Source organism: Canis lupus, chromosome X (assembly GCF_003254725.2).
Source record: "Canis lupus dingo isolate Sandy chromosome X, ASM325472v2, whole genome shotgun sequence".
Taxonomy (NCBI): domain Eukaryota; kingdom Metazoa; phylum Chordata; class Mammalia; order Carnivora; family Canidae; genus Canis; species Canis lupus.
The window spans coordinates 112,011,984-112,024,766 of NC_064281.1; positions in this window are offsets into that span (position 1 = coordinate 112,011,984).

A 12,783-nucleotide genomic window follows, 5' to 3' on the forward strand; every position below is an offset into this window, starting at 1 on the left:
CTCTTATGTCTCCCAGCCTCCTTTGCAATTAGATTGAATATGTGACTGACTGGTTTTGGCCATTAGAATGTGAGTGGAAGGGCAGCCCGGGTGGCTCAGCAGTTTAGTGCCACCTTCAGCCCAGGGCGTGATCCTGGAGACCTGGGATGGAGTCCCACATCGGGCTCCCTGCTTGGGGCCTGCTTCTCCCTCTGCCTGTGTCTCTGCCTCTCTCTGTGTGTCTCTCATGAATAAAAAATAAAATCTTAAAAATAAAGAATGTGAGTATAAGTCTTGAGTGTCACATATAGGCCAAAGTTGAAAGTTCTGGTGTGAGTGTGCTTTCCCCATGCATTGTTCCCAGCTTTCCACTGGCTAGTTCGAAGCCAGGGCAGCAATAAGCCCCAGAATGGAAACAGCCTGAGCCCCCAAGTCACTGCTGATCAGAAAATTTCCTAGCTGGCAATTGACTGGTCCAAGAGCAAGTAATATTTGTTACAGCAACACTTGTCATCTTATCTTGGCTAACACCACCTCCCAAACCCCTACCTGCCCGACATTCTGATCTTCAAAGGAGGAAGGATTCTTTGTTAGTCTAGCAGTAATATAGGCTAAGTTCTTATTGTAACTGGTTGGGTTTTTTTAAAAAAAGATTTTATTTATTCATGAGAGACACACAGAGAGAGGCAGAGACATATAGGGAGAGGCAGGCTGCATGCAGGGAGCCCAATGTGGGACTCAATCCCCAGACCCTGGGTCAACACCCTGAGCTAAAGGCAGATGCTCAACTGCTGAGCCACCCTTGTAACTGATTGGGTTAACTGAGGTTTGAGCTGCTAAGTTGTGGCCAGCAATAAAAGCTAAAATGGTTTACATTAGAAAGTACCTGGAGTTATTCTCTTAAGAACAAGAAGGCCTCGGGAACCCTGGGTGGCCCAGTGGTTTAGCGCCTGCCTTTGGCCCAGGGTGCGATACTGGAGGCCCGGGATTGAATCCAACGTCGGGCTCCCGGTACATGGAGCCTGCTTCTCCCTCTGCCTGTGTCTCTGCCTCTCTCTCTCTCTCTCTCTCTCTCTCTCTCTCTCTCTGTGTGACTATCATAAATAAAAATTAAAAAAAAAATTAAAAAAAAACAAGAAGGCCTCAAGAAAGAGGACAGAAAAGACAGAAGCAAAACAATGGGCTGGAGTTTATTTGGTTTTGGTTTATTTGGAATTATTTGTTTTTCCTGTGCAAATCTGAAAGGTAATAGTGACTGCTAAGTGGTAATTAGTAATACATGCTTAGGGAAGTTAGAGATGTGAAGAAGAAGATTTTTAGAATGTAGTTTTGGGTAGCATGCAATATAAATCCCTGTGTCACTTCTTTTCGGGCTTTGGTAAATATTTTCATTGTTTTCCAGTGCTCCTTTGAATGGTAAAATAATATGGCCTTTGAATCAGTAAAGAATCTAGCTACACTAAAAATGTTTTATTGATGACCTACTTTGATCCAGTGTGCTAGGAGCTGAAGAGTCAAAACTGAACAAGGCAGATAGTATCCTTGCTCACAGGACAAGAACAGACAAGTCCTTGCCCTCTAGGAGTCTACAGTGTGCATTGTGATAGAGATTAAATAATTCTGTACACTTAATCTTGATGGGCACTGATAAATGTATAGAATTGTTGAATCATTATATTGTAAACCTGAAACTAATATAACACTGTATGTTAGTTATACTTGAATTAAAAAAATTAAACTAAAAAAGAAATTAAAGAATAGTAATATATGATAGGTGCTATGATAACAGGAGAAGGAGATGCTAAGGAAACATAGAGGAAGGACTCCTAACCCTGATGGGCCAGCAGGCAAGACTACTAAGGGGACATGACAGGTAAGCTAGAACCAATAGTGTGTGTGGGAGCTCTAGAAGCAAAGGGTGAGGAGAGCATGGTCAATAGCTTAGAGTGAATGTTGGTGCCTGGTACATGGGAGCTCTTCATGGAACAGTTGTCACTTCCTTCCCACGGCCTCTCAACAGAGCTCAGCTCTGAGTTCATGCAGCCAGGTTAAGGACCTATGCTATCCACTCTGAGAAATGGTTCCTCTCAGCAATGTCCACATAGACATACCTCAGTGCCCATACAAACTCCAGAAAAAGACCTCTCGAGCCTACACAATTCAATGGACTCATTCGAATAGACTTTAAATAGTACCTGCCCTATCCTTAGGCATTTCTGCATTCTTACAGTGGGCAAATTGTGGCCTCAAATCATTACTATCCCATATACACACTTCAAGTATTTGTCTGTGATGCTCTATAATCTTAATATATGTATTTAATGATGGCTTAATATTTTATTGTATTAATGTAGTCTGATTTATTTAACCATTCACCACTTTGGAGACATTTACATTGTTTGCTGACATTTCCCAATTATAGTTAACATTTTAATGAATGCCTTTAGACATCTATTTTCTATTGCTTTATTTTCTTGCATAAAGCCCTAAGAATTAATTAGTGGAGTGCTGAAGCATTAAGGCACTATGGAAACAGCATGACTAAGATTGTTGTACAGTTCCTCCTTGGTGGGGTTACCCCACGTTTTAAAGCATTGATTTCCTTACCTGTAAATGGGAAGAAAGATAGGACCTATCTTGTAAGAATATTGTCAAAATTAAGTGAATTCATGTAGGTAAGGCACATAGGGCAGTGTGCTGTTTAGGTGGCCAAAACGGAAGCCAGGAAACCAGTTATAAGCTAATTGCATTTTTTTTTCAGATGAGAAATGATGGTAACTTGGGCTCACAGTATGGTAGTGAAATCAGTGAGAACTGTATGGATTCAAGAAAATATCCCACATGTAGAATTGAGAGGATTTGCTCATGGGTTTACATGCAGGGAGCGGTGAAAGAATGAGACAAGTCAGGATGACTTTAAAGGTTTCGGACTGGGCAACGGAAAGGATGCAATTGCTATATTCTGAGATAGGGTAGATTGGGAGGAAGGCAGATATGGGGTGAACAAGAACATGGTTTGAACATGTTAAATTTGAGTTGCCTATCCAGCATCCAGGCAAAGATGTCAAGAAGGCAGTCAGAATATAGAAGCCTGGTGTTTAGGAAGAGACAGAAGGCTAGATTATAGATGTGGGTCTTTCACCTATAGATCACATTTAAACAATGCCCCTGGGACAAGATCACCAAACAAACAAGTATAGATGGAAAAGGCAAGTCCAAGACCTGAGCTCTGGGCCTCTACAACAATGATACTTGATATTTACAGGGAGATCAGGAGAAACCAGCAAAGGAGATTGAGGAGGGACTGGTAAGAGAAGAGGGGAGCCAAGTATGTGCAGTGTCACAAAACCTTGGGAAATATTTCACTCTGGAGTTTGTGTGTGAATGCCTTGGGAGAGGCTCTAGACTTTCAAGATAGAGGAGGAGGCTGACGGGGAGAGGTTGTTGTTGGGACTCTGAAGTCAGAGATTTGGATTTATTTTTTTTTAAGATTTTATTTATTTATTCCTGAGAGACACACAGAGAGAGAGAGGCAGAGACACAGGCAGAGGGAGAAGCAGGCTCCATTCCAAGCAGGGAGCCTGACGTGGGACTCGATTCCGGGTCTCCAGGATCACACCCTGGGCTGAAGGTGGCGCTAAACCGCTGGGCCACCGGGGCTGCCCAAGATTTGGATTTAAATACACGTTCTAGCACTTACCACACGTGTTACCTTCAGTGTCACTAAATTTCTGTCTACTTCATTTTTCTCCTGCAGCAAGTGGACATGATAATAATCCGTAACAGTGTGGTTGTGAAGATTAATGAGAAAATCCACACAGAGCAGAGCAGTTAGCATAGCACTAGGTGCACAGTAAGCACTCAAAGATGATTGACATGTTATTTTACTAGTAGTCATCATTATTACCAGTATAATCCATTTTATTATACAGTTGTGAATAGTTAATAAAATTGTTTGTCACATTTTTAACGTACTGCCTGGCACATGACAGATTATCAAGAAAGAGTGTGTGTATACCTGTATGCACCAAGCACAAATACATGCACTTTTGTAAAACTCTTGTGGCATTATCTGGGTACTAACTATGCAAAAATTGTGCCAACGGCTGACAGTTTTATCATGTGCTAACCACAATTCTAAGCAACTTACATGTAAAAACAAGATAAAACACCTTAACGACATCTTGGGGAAGTCTCTGTTGCTTCCTATCACAGATAAAGAAACTAAGGCAGAGAAGTTGGATCCCTTCCAGTGTCATCAGGCTAGCATGACTCAGAGCCCGAGGTCTGGCTCCAGTGCCCTGCTCTTACCCCCTCCACTGTTGTGCCCCTGGGTAGTAATGTCCACATTGGTAACAAGCTGTAAGTATCAAAACAATAGTGGGTAAAGTTCAAAAGTTGGGAGATGGTTGTGATTATGGCAGCCAGCTTGCTTATCATCATAATGTTGTCTTTGGGATTATCTTTGTGACTTCTGGCCCAGGAAACGCTGTCTTCTCGAAAGGGCTATCCATTCACACAAACTTGTGCTGAGATCCCAGACCCCGTAAGCAATGAATCCTTGTGTTAACATGAAAAGTCACCCTGTGCTCACTGTTTCTATTCCTTTCTTGATTTGTCACTGGGTGCTCCTTGCTAACTTTCTTTGGATCACAGATTTCCAATTCTCTGTCTACACAGTTTGTATTAATCATCTAATGGTCTCCAGATATATGAAGAAATTCTTTTTCATTGAATACTGATGGAAGTCTTCAGAATGAGTGATATCTTACCTCTGTATTGATTGTCCCATGTTTTGAATTTTTCTTCATTCCTCTGTTACAGTTTGTTGTACCTTGCTTTATGGAATTAGGATTATTTCACTGATGTTGTAACTCATGCTGTGTGTTTAGCTTGTGCCCAAGGAAAAGGGGGGGGGGTATTCTTTCCATGCTAAGAATAAATCTTTTGACAAGGCAAACGTATACATTTTGAGAACTTTGCAGTGCATTTTTGAAAAACCAAAAAAGAAAAAGATCTTCAAAACAGTTGTAACAATTTTTATACACATACAACTTGTGAATAACAGCTCATAATGAAGGATCACCCCCCCCAAAAAAAAGTTGCCAGGGTGTGCTTTCTGTCTCTAAATATTCTATTGCAATACTAATGAGGTCATGGCAAATTAGAAGAAAGCAAATGAGCATTCAAAGATTTATTGAGGAATGAACTATATTTAACACACATTAATGGTACACTCTTTCCTGTCCTTGAGAATATTGGGTAATTCAGGCCAAATGTGGATACCACATCAAAACTAATTCTTTAATCCATGTATTATAACTATGCCATTGTCTTTCCATTTCCTTCCTAAGCACAAACCGCAACAAAATGGAACAAAACCCTAACTATTTCACTGAGGGCTTGCAAGGTCTTTATTTTTTTCAGCTTGATTGAGGTATAATTAACAAAAATTGTATATACTTAAGGTGTACAGTGTGACGGTTTGCCATATACATACACGTTGTGAAATGATTATGACAAACATCCATCACTTTAGTTACTTTTCTCTTGGATGTATTGAGAATGATTAAGATCTACCCTCTTGCAAGTTTCAAGTATATTATACACTATTATAAACTGTAATTGCTATGCTGTGTGCTAGAGCCCCAGAATTTATTCATCTCTCATAACTAAAAGTTTGCATCCTTTGACTAACATCTCATTTTCCCCATATCTCAGTCTTTGGCAACCACCATTCTACTCCCTAAAAGTTTAAAATTTTAAGACTCCACATGTCTGTGATACCATACAACACTGTCTTTCTCTGTCTAGCTTATTTCACGTTGCATAGTGTCCTCCACATTCATCCATATTGTCGCAAACAGCAGGATTTCCTTCTTTTTATCTGTGAATAATATTCCAGTGTGTGTGTGCGTGTGTATGTTTGTGTGTTTTAGTGTGTGTTGTACCATATTTTATTAACCATTCATCTGTCAACAGACATTTAAGTTGTTTCCATATCTGGGCTATCGTGAATAATGATACAATGAACAAGCGAGTGCAGGTAGCTCTTCAAGACAGAGATTTCAGTGCCTTTGGATAAATATTCAGGAATGAGATTGGTGGATTGTAGGGTAGTTTTATTTTTAATTTTTTGAGGAAATTCCATTCTGTTTTCCACAGTGGGTGTACCAATGAACATTTCACCAACAGTGTACAAAGGTCACAACGTCTTCAGAGCTACATCTATGAGAGTTGGGTACAACAGACTCTTTGAGGTATACCGTAGCTAAGGGTTGTGGGAAGACCTCAAGACAAGGAAGAGAGACAGTTGGGTTCTATTCCTGTTGAGTTCCTTCACTTCATGTGGCCTCAGTCTTCTCATCTGGAAAAGGAGACAAACTAGAAGAGTGAGTTTAAAGCATATTTTAAAAAATATTTTTTTTTATTTATTTGACAGAGAGAGAGAGCATGAGAAGCAGGGAGAGAGGCAGAGGGAGAGGGACAAGCAGACTCCCTGCTGAGCAGGGAACCTATTGTTGGGCTCAATCCTAGGACCCTAAGATCATAACCTGAGCCGAACGCAGATGCATAACCCACTGAACCACCTAGGCACCCCTAGAAGAGTGAGTTTAAAATCATTATTTGATAGTGAGGTCTCTTTAAAGTAATGGCTTCTTACATCATAAACAGCTAAAATTGGAGTCCTTGAAGTCACTCAGTGGAGTTTTTGTACTTTTCAGAGTAACAACAACATCAACAAAGAGTAATAATTTAAAGACTGTCAATGATTATCCATTTGATAAATGCTTCCTGAGCAAATATTGGCCTACTATGTGCCAGGCGTTAGTGTAGGTGCTGAGAAAACAATGTTAAGCTGAACAAAGTCTGTGCTCTCGAGGAACTTACTTTTCATTTGAGATTTTACCCCAAACCGTCCTATGAGCTTTGCATTGCTCACTGAACTAAGTACAAATTTCCCTGACATCTAAGGCCCTCAACCACAAGAACCCAACATATTCTCTCAGCTTTCTATCTCACTAACCCCTCACTGTGTTTGAAAATTTTGCCAGAGTGGAAAGTTTCTATTCCTAACATTTCTCACAATTTTTAATGGCTTGCCTCTTCGCTTTGCCAAGTGGTTTAATTTTCCGTCATTGGACCCTGCTCCCATGTCTCTCTCTTAAAACTCTATCTAATTTATCAAACTCTATTGCTTGTTCAAGGATCAACACAAATGACACATGGCACATGAAACCTTTCAGTACGCACACCCCCTCATCCCCAATGTATTTAGATTTGTGTGTATTCGATATAATAGATTCATTCTTCTTTGTAATTCCACAATACATAGAATCACTTTTCAGATACTTAAGCACTTATTTCACCTTGTATTATGCCTCTTTAGGTACTTGTCATTTTTTCTTTGTCTATTTCTATATCAAAAGGACTTTGAGGGACACCTGGGTGACTTAGGGGTTGACCATCTGCCTTTGGCTCAGGGCATGATCCCAGAGTCCTGGGATCGAGTCCCACATAAGGCTTCCTGCATGGAGCCCGCTTCTCCCTCTGCCTATGTCTCTGACTCTCTCTCTTTCTGTGTCTCTCATGAATAAGTAAATAAATAATTTTTTTTTTAAAAAGGACTTTGAGAGTTCACACTGCATATTGTTCATTGGTCATGTAAAAATTTGAGAGTTGTAGATATATACCTCGCACTTGGAATGGGAGTATTTATAGGGGATTGAATGAATATTTATGACTTTGAAGTAACAAAAGGTAGATCTGTGGACTATTATATCTTTATTTTCAAAATAATACTTTGGTTATGAATAAGAATAGTCAAAAGGGTAATATTTATCAAACACTTACTATGTGCCATTCACTGTTCTTAAATGCTTTATGTGTCTTTGAAGTAGGTAAATAAAGGGACTGAAATTTAATGGCATGTCCAAGGTACACAGTCTAGGAAATGATGCAGTTGGGATCCTAGCCCACGCAATCTAGTTCCAGGGTCCATTTTCTCAATGTCTTTAGTATTCTGTGGACATTTGTGTATTATTCTCTCTAGTTTCTGTATAAACTTTTCAAATTTAGATATTGTTAATAGGATTTCAAAAAACACAAATAGCATGACAAGTAAGTTAGAATGGAATAAACTGGTGTTCAATCAGTACATTTTTGACAATATAAATGGGAAATATTTATTCCATTAGTGTAATGGACCACAGGTTGGTAGCCTACATGAATTATAAATCCACGTCAATTCAACCCTTTCCTTTTTCTATCAGGAGTCATAAATTGTTTCAGAGGAAGAGCCAATGCTAACTAAATCTCACCACAGCATTGAAGGAATCCATTCCAGGCAGGGCCAGTATCAGAAGAGGATGGCAGCGCAAGGGCTCTGGTTGACCCTTTTAGAGGAAAAGGTGAACTTAGATTGGTGGGCCTGATCGATAACGAGATGAGATATGATCTACAGAATAGCAAAATTGATTGTCTACCAAGTTTTTAGAGTGTCATCATGGTATTGAGAAGGAGGAGCCAAGATCCTTCACTCAACCAAATGTGCCACAGAGGTTGTGTTTTAAATTAGACTGAAAGTCTTGCCTGGATCCAGCAAGTCTGCATCCATCCACACTGGAAACCACTATGCTCCTGCTGCCATTACTGTGGGTATTCTTTACTAGCTCTGTGACCTCGTGTATGATTGTCCTCAGTTTCCTCCTCTGTGAAATTGATATAATTAAAATAGACTTCTCAGGGCTCTGAGTACAATCAGGTGCCATATACGTAACGTACTAAAAACAATTGATCTGGATTGCCATTTTTTTGATCATCACAACTATCATCTTGCTATTTCTGGCATAAATTGGCAATTTAATTGACACACAGACATTTCATTCTGAGATAACAACCATACTGTAGACTTAAAAGATGTACTATGGTAGTTTATAAAAATCCATGTTCAGGGTGCCTGGGTGGTTCAGTCAATTAAGCATCCGACTCTTGGTTTTGGCTCAGGTCATGATCTCAGGGTCACAAGATTGAGTCTCGCCTTGGACTCCACACTCAGTGCAGTCTGCTTGAGACTCCCTCCCCTTCTGTCCCTCCCTGCACCTCTCGTGTGCACTCTCTCTCTCACCCTCTCTCTGTCTCTCTCTCTCTCTCTCTCAAGTAATAAAATCTTTTTATAAAATCCATGTGTTCCCCAATTTTCTCATTTATAAAATAAGTATAGTAAAATTAATAACCTCATAGGATTATGTGAGTATTAAATGGATTAAGACACATAAAGTTTTTTAAATGATTCATGGCACTAAATACTCAGTTTATGATATTATTATTATTGTTATGGTGGTTGCTGTTGTTGCCATCTTTTAGCAGTTTCCAACATTCCTTGGACTAAAAGCAGGAAGATGAGGAGAAAGAAACTTGGGAAGTGCAAGAATTCATTTCAAGAGGAGAAACTGAATTTTGTTTTTATTTGAGGTAGATGAAGGCATAAGAAAAATAGGTAACAGCTCTGGCCTTTTACTAAATCTCTGCATTTTGGGATGTTCTCTGTACTAGGGCCCAGATCCTCTCATCAAGTACTCTGGAGAGGAACGAAGTTGACTGAAGCACGTTAGATTAGACAGTTATGGAAAGAAATGACTTTTGAGATGAGACCTAAAGAAGAGTCACCTCCCTGGATTTCTGAGGCCGGGAGTCTTCCGGGCAGAGGTACCACCATTTGTTCCCAGGTCCTAGGATGAGAATAGCATGGCATTCTAGGAAGAGCAAGAAGACCAATGTGACTGAAACAAAGTAGACAAGTTAGTGAGGGGTAGGAAATGAGACCAGCAAGGTAACAACAGGCTAGATCTTGCCCATTTTCATTGAGATTTAATTGACATATAAAATTGTATTTATTGAAAGTGTACAATGTGATAGTTTGGTGTGTGTTTCCATTGCGAAATGATTACTAGAATCAAATTATTTGACACATCTGTCACTTCACATAGTTTCCTTTTTAAATTCTTTTTGTGGTGAGAATGATCAAGATTTACTCTCTTAGCAAATTTCAAGTATACAACATGATATTATTAATTATGGTCACCATGCTATACCTTAGATCCATAGAACTTATTCATCTTATGATTGAAAGTTTGTGTCATTTGACTAACATCTCCCATTTTCTTCATACCTCAGGCCCTGGCAATCACTGAGCCACTATTCCGTTTCTAAGTTCAGGTTTTTTGGTTTTTGTTGCTTTTTTGTTGTTTTTTAGATTTCATATATAAGTCATACCATGTAGGATTTGCTTTTCCTTCTTTTCTGATTTGAAAGCCTTTTATTTCTTTGTCTTGCCTCATTGCTCTGCCAGGACTTCTAGTACCATGTTGAATAAAAATGGTGAGAATGGGCATTCTTGTTGTGTTCCTGATCTTAGAAGAAAAGCTTTTAGCTTTTCACCATTGAGTATAACATTAGCTACAGGCTTGTCATAAATGGCCTTTATTGTCTTTTAAAAAATATATATTTTATTTATTTATTCATGAAACACACACAGAGAGAGAGAGAGAGAGAGAGGGGCACAGATCCAGGCAGAGGGAGAAACAGGCTCCATGCAGGGAGCCCTACACGAGACTCGATCCCAGGTCTCCAGGATCACACCCTGGGCTGAAGGTGGCGCTAAACCACTGAGCCACCCGGGCTGCCCAAATGGCCTTTATTGTCTTAAGGCATATTCCTTTTATACCTAATTTTTTAGAGCTTTTATTATGAAAGGATGTTGAACTTTCTCAAATGTTTTTGTGCACCTATTGAGATGATTTTTTCCTTTTTTCCATTAACGTGATATATTGCATTAATTGATTTTCTTATGTTGAATTATCTTTGCATCCCAGGGATTAATCCCACTTAATTATGGTATATGATCGTTTTATTGTGCTGTTGATTCAGTTTGCTGGTATTTTGTTAAGGATTTTTGCATCTGTGCTCATCAGGGATATTGCCCTGGAATTTTCATTTCTTGTAGTGTCATTGTCTCATTTTGGTATCAGGGTAATGCTGGCCTTGTAAAATTAATTTGGCAGTGTTGCCTCCTCTTCAGTTTTTTTTTTTTTTTTTGGAAGACTTTGAGAAGTATTGGCATTAATTTTTTTAATGTTTATTATAATTCACTAGTGAAGCCATCTGGTCCTGGATATTTTTTTCTTTGTTGGGTGGTTTTTAATTACTGAGTCAATCTTTTTACTAGTTATAGGTATATTCAGATTTTCTCTTTCTTCACGATTCAGTCTTGGTATGGATGTTTCTAACATTGTATGTTTTCATTATTTATCCATTCCTTCTTGGTTTTCAAAGCATACCACTATGGAAAATCATCAAATCATAAAAGAAGGCATCAAGGAAGGAAGATACAAAAAAAATCTACAAAACACAGAAAATACTTAATAAAATGATGATAGTAAGCCTTTATTTATCAATAATTACTCTAACTGTAAATGGACTGAATCCTCCAATCAAAAGACATAGAGTAGCTGAATGGATTAAAAAAACTCAACTGTATGCTTCACTACAGGAGATTTACTTTAGCTTTAAGGACAAACACTCATGGTTAAGGGATAGGAATAGATATTCTATGCAAATTGAAACCAAAGAGAGTTGGGATAGCCATACTTTTATCAGACAAATAGGCTTTATCAAAAGATATAAAAAGAGACAAAGAAGCTTTATTTATCCTTACATAAGGATAAAAATCAGTTTACCAGGAATATATAACAACTGTTAATATAGATGCATCCAATATTGGAGCACCTAAATATATTAAGCAAATGTTAACGAGTCTGAAGGTAGAAGTAGATAACAATGCAGTAATAGTAGACCTTAATATCCCACTCTCAACAATGGATGGATAATCAAGATAGAGCACCATTAAGGAAATATTAGACTTGAAATATACTTTAGACCAAATGGATCTAACAGACATTTATAGAACTTTTCGCCCAACAGCAGCAGAATATACATTCTTCTCAAGCATACACAGAACATTCTCCAGAATAGATCATATATTAGATCACAAAACAAGTCTTAGCAAATTTAAGAAGATTGAGATCATACCATAGAGTATTTTTTTTTTTACCACAGTGATATGAAACTAGAAGTCAGTAACAGGAGGAAAACGGGAATATTAGCAAATATGTGGGAAATAAATAATACACTCCTAAACAAATAAATGAATTAGAGACTAGAAAAACAATATCCATGAACCTAGGAACTATTTTTTTGAAAAGACAAACAAAATTGGATCTCATAGGATCTTTAAGACCGCTAGGTTTCATTCTAAGTGTACCCATGAGCCATTGAAGGGTTTTGGACATGAGAGTGTCATGAACTAATTATTCATTTTAAAAGGTCACTTTGGCTAATATATGGAGAATGGACTGTATAATAGTGGGGGTAAGGGGCCAAAACAGAAGCATGTAGATCAGGGAGGGGGCTATTGCTGTGGTTCAAGTACTCAGGTGATGATGTGACCACCCTCATTCCCTTTGTACTGTACTTCCTACAGGCTAGAGGATACTGTGAACCCACATACTATAAGACAGGCATTACTTCCCCCATATGTCTTGAACTACTGTTACTGTCATCACTATTAAGCTACTCTTTGGGAAACTGAGGCCCTCCAGGGGAGCTATTTTTATGCCAATCACATCCTTGCATCCTAGTTTTAATTATCTTATCAATACCAAACTGAGGTCAATGAAGGTAAAATGGGAAAAAGAGCCAAAAATAAATCTGCTAGTCTAAACCCAACTCCAACCATATGACCAT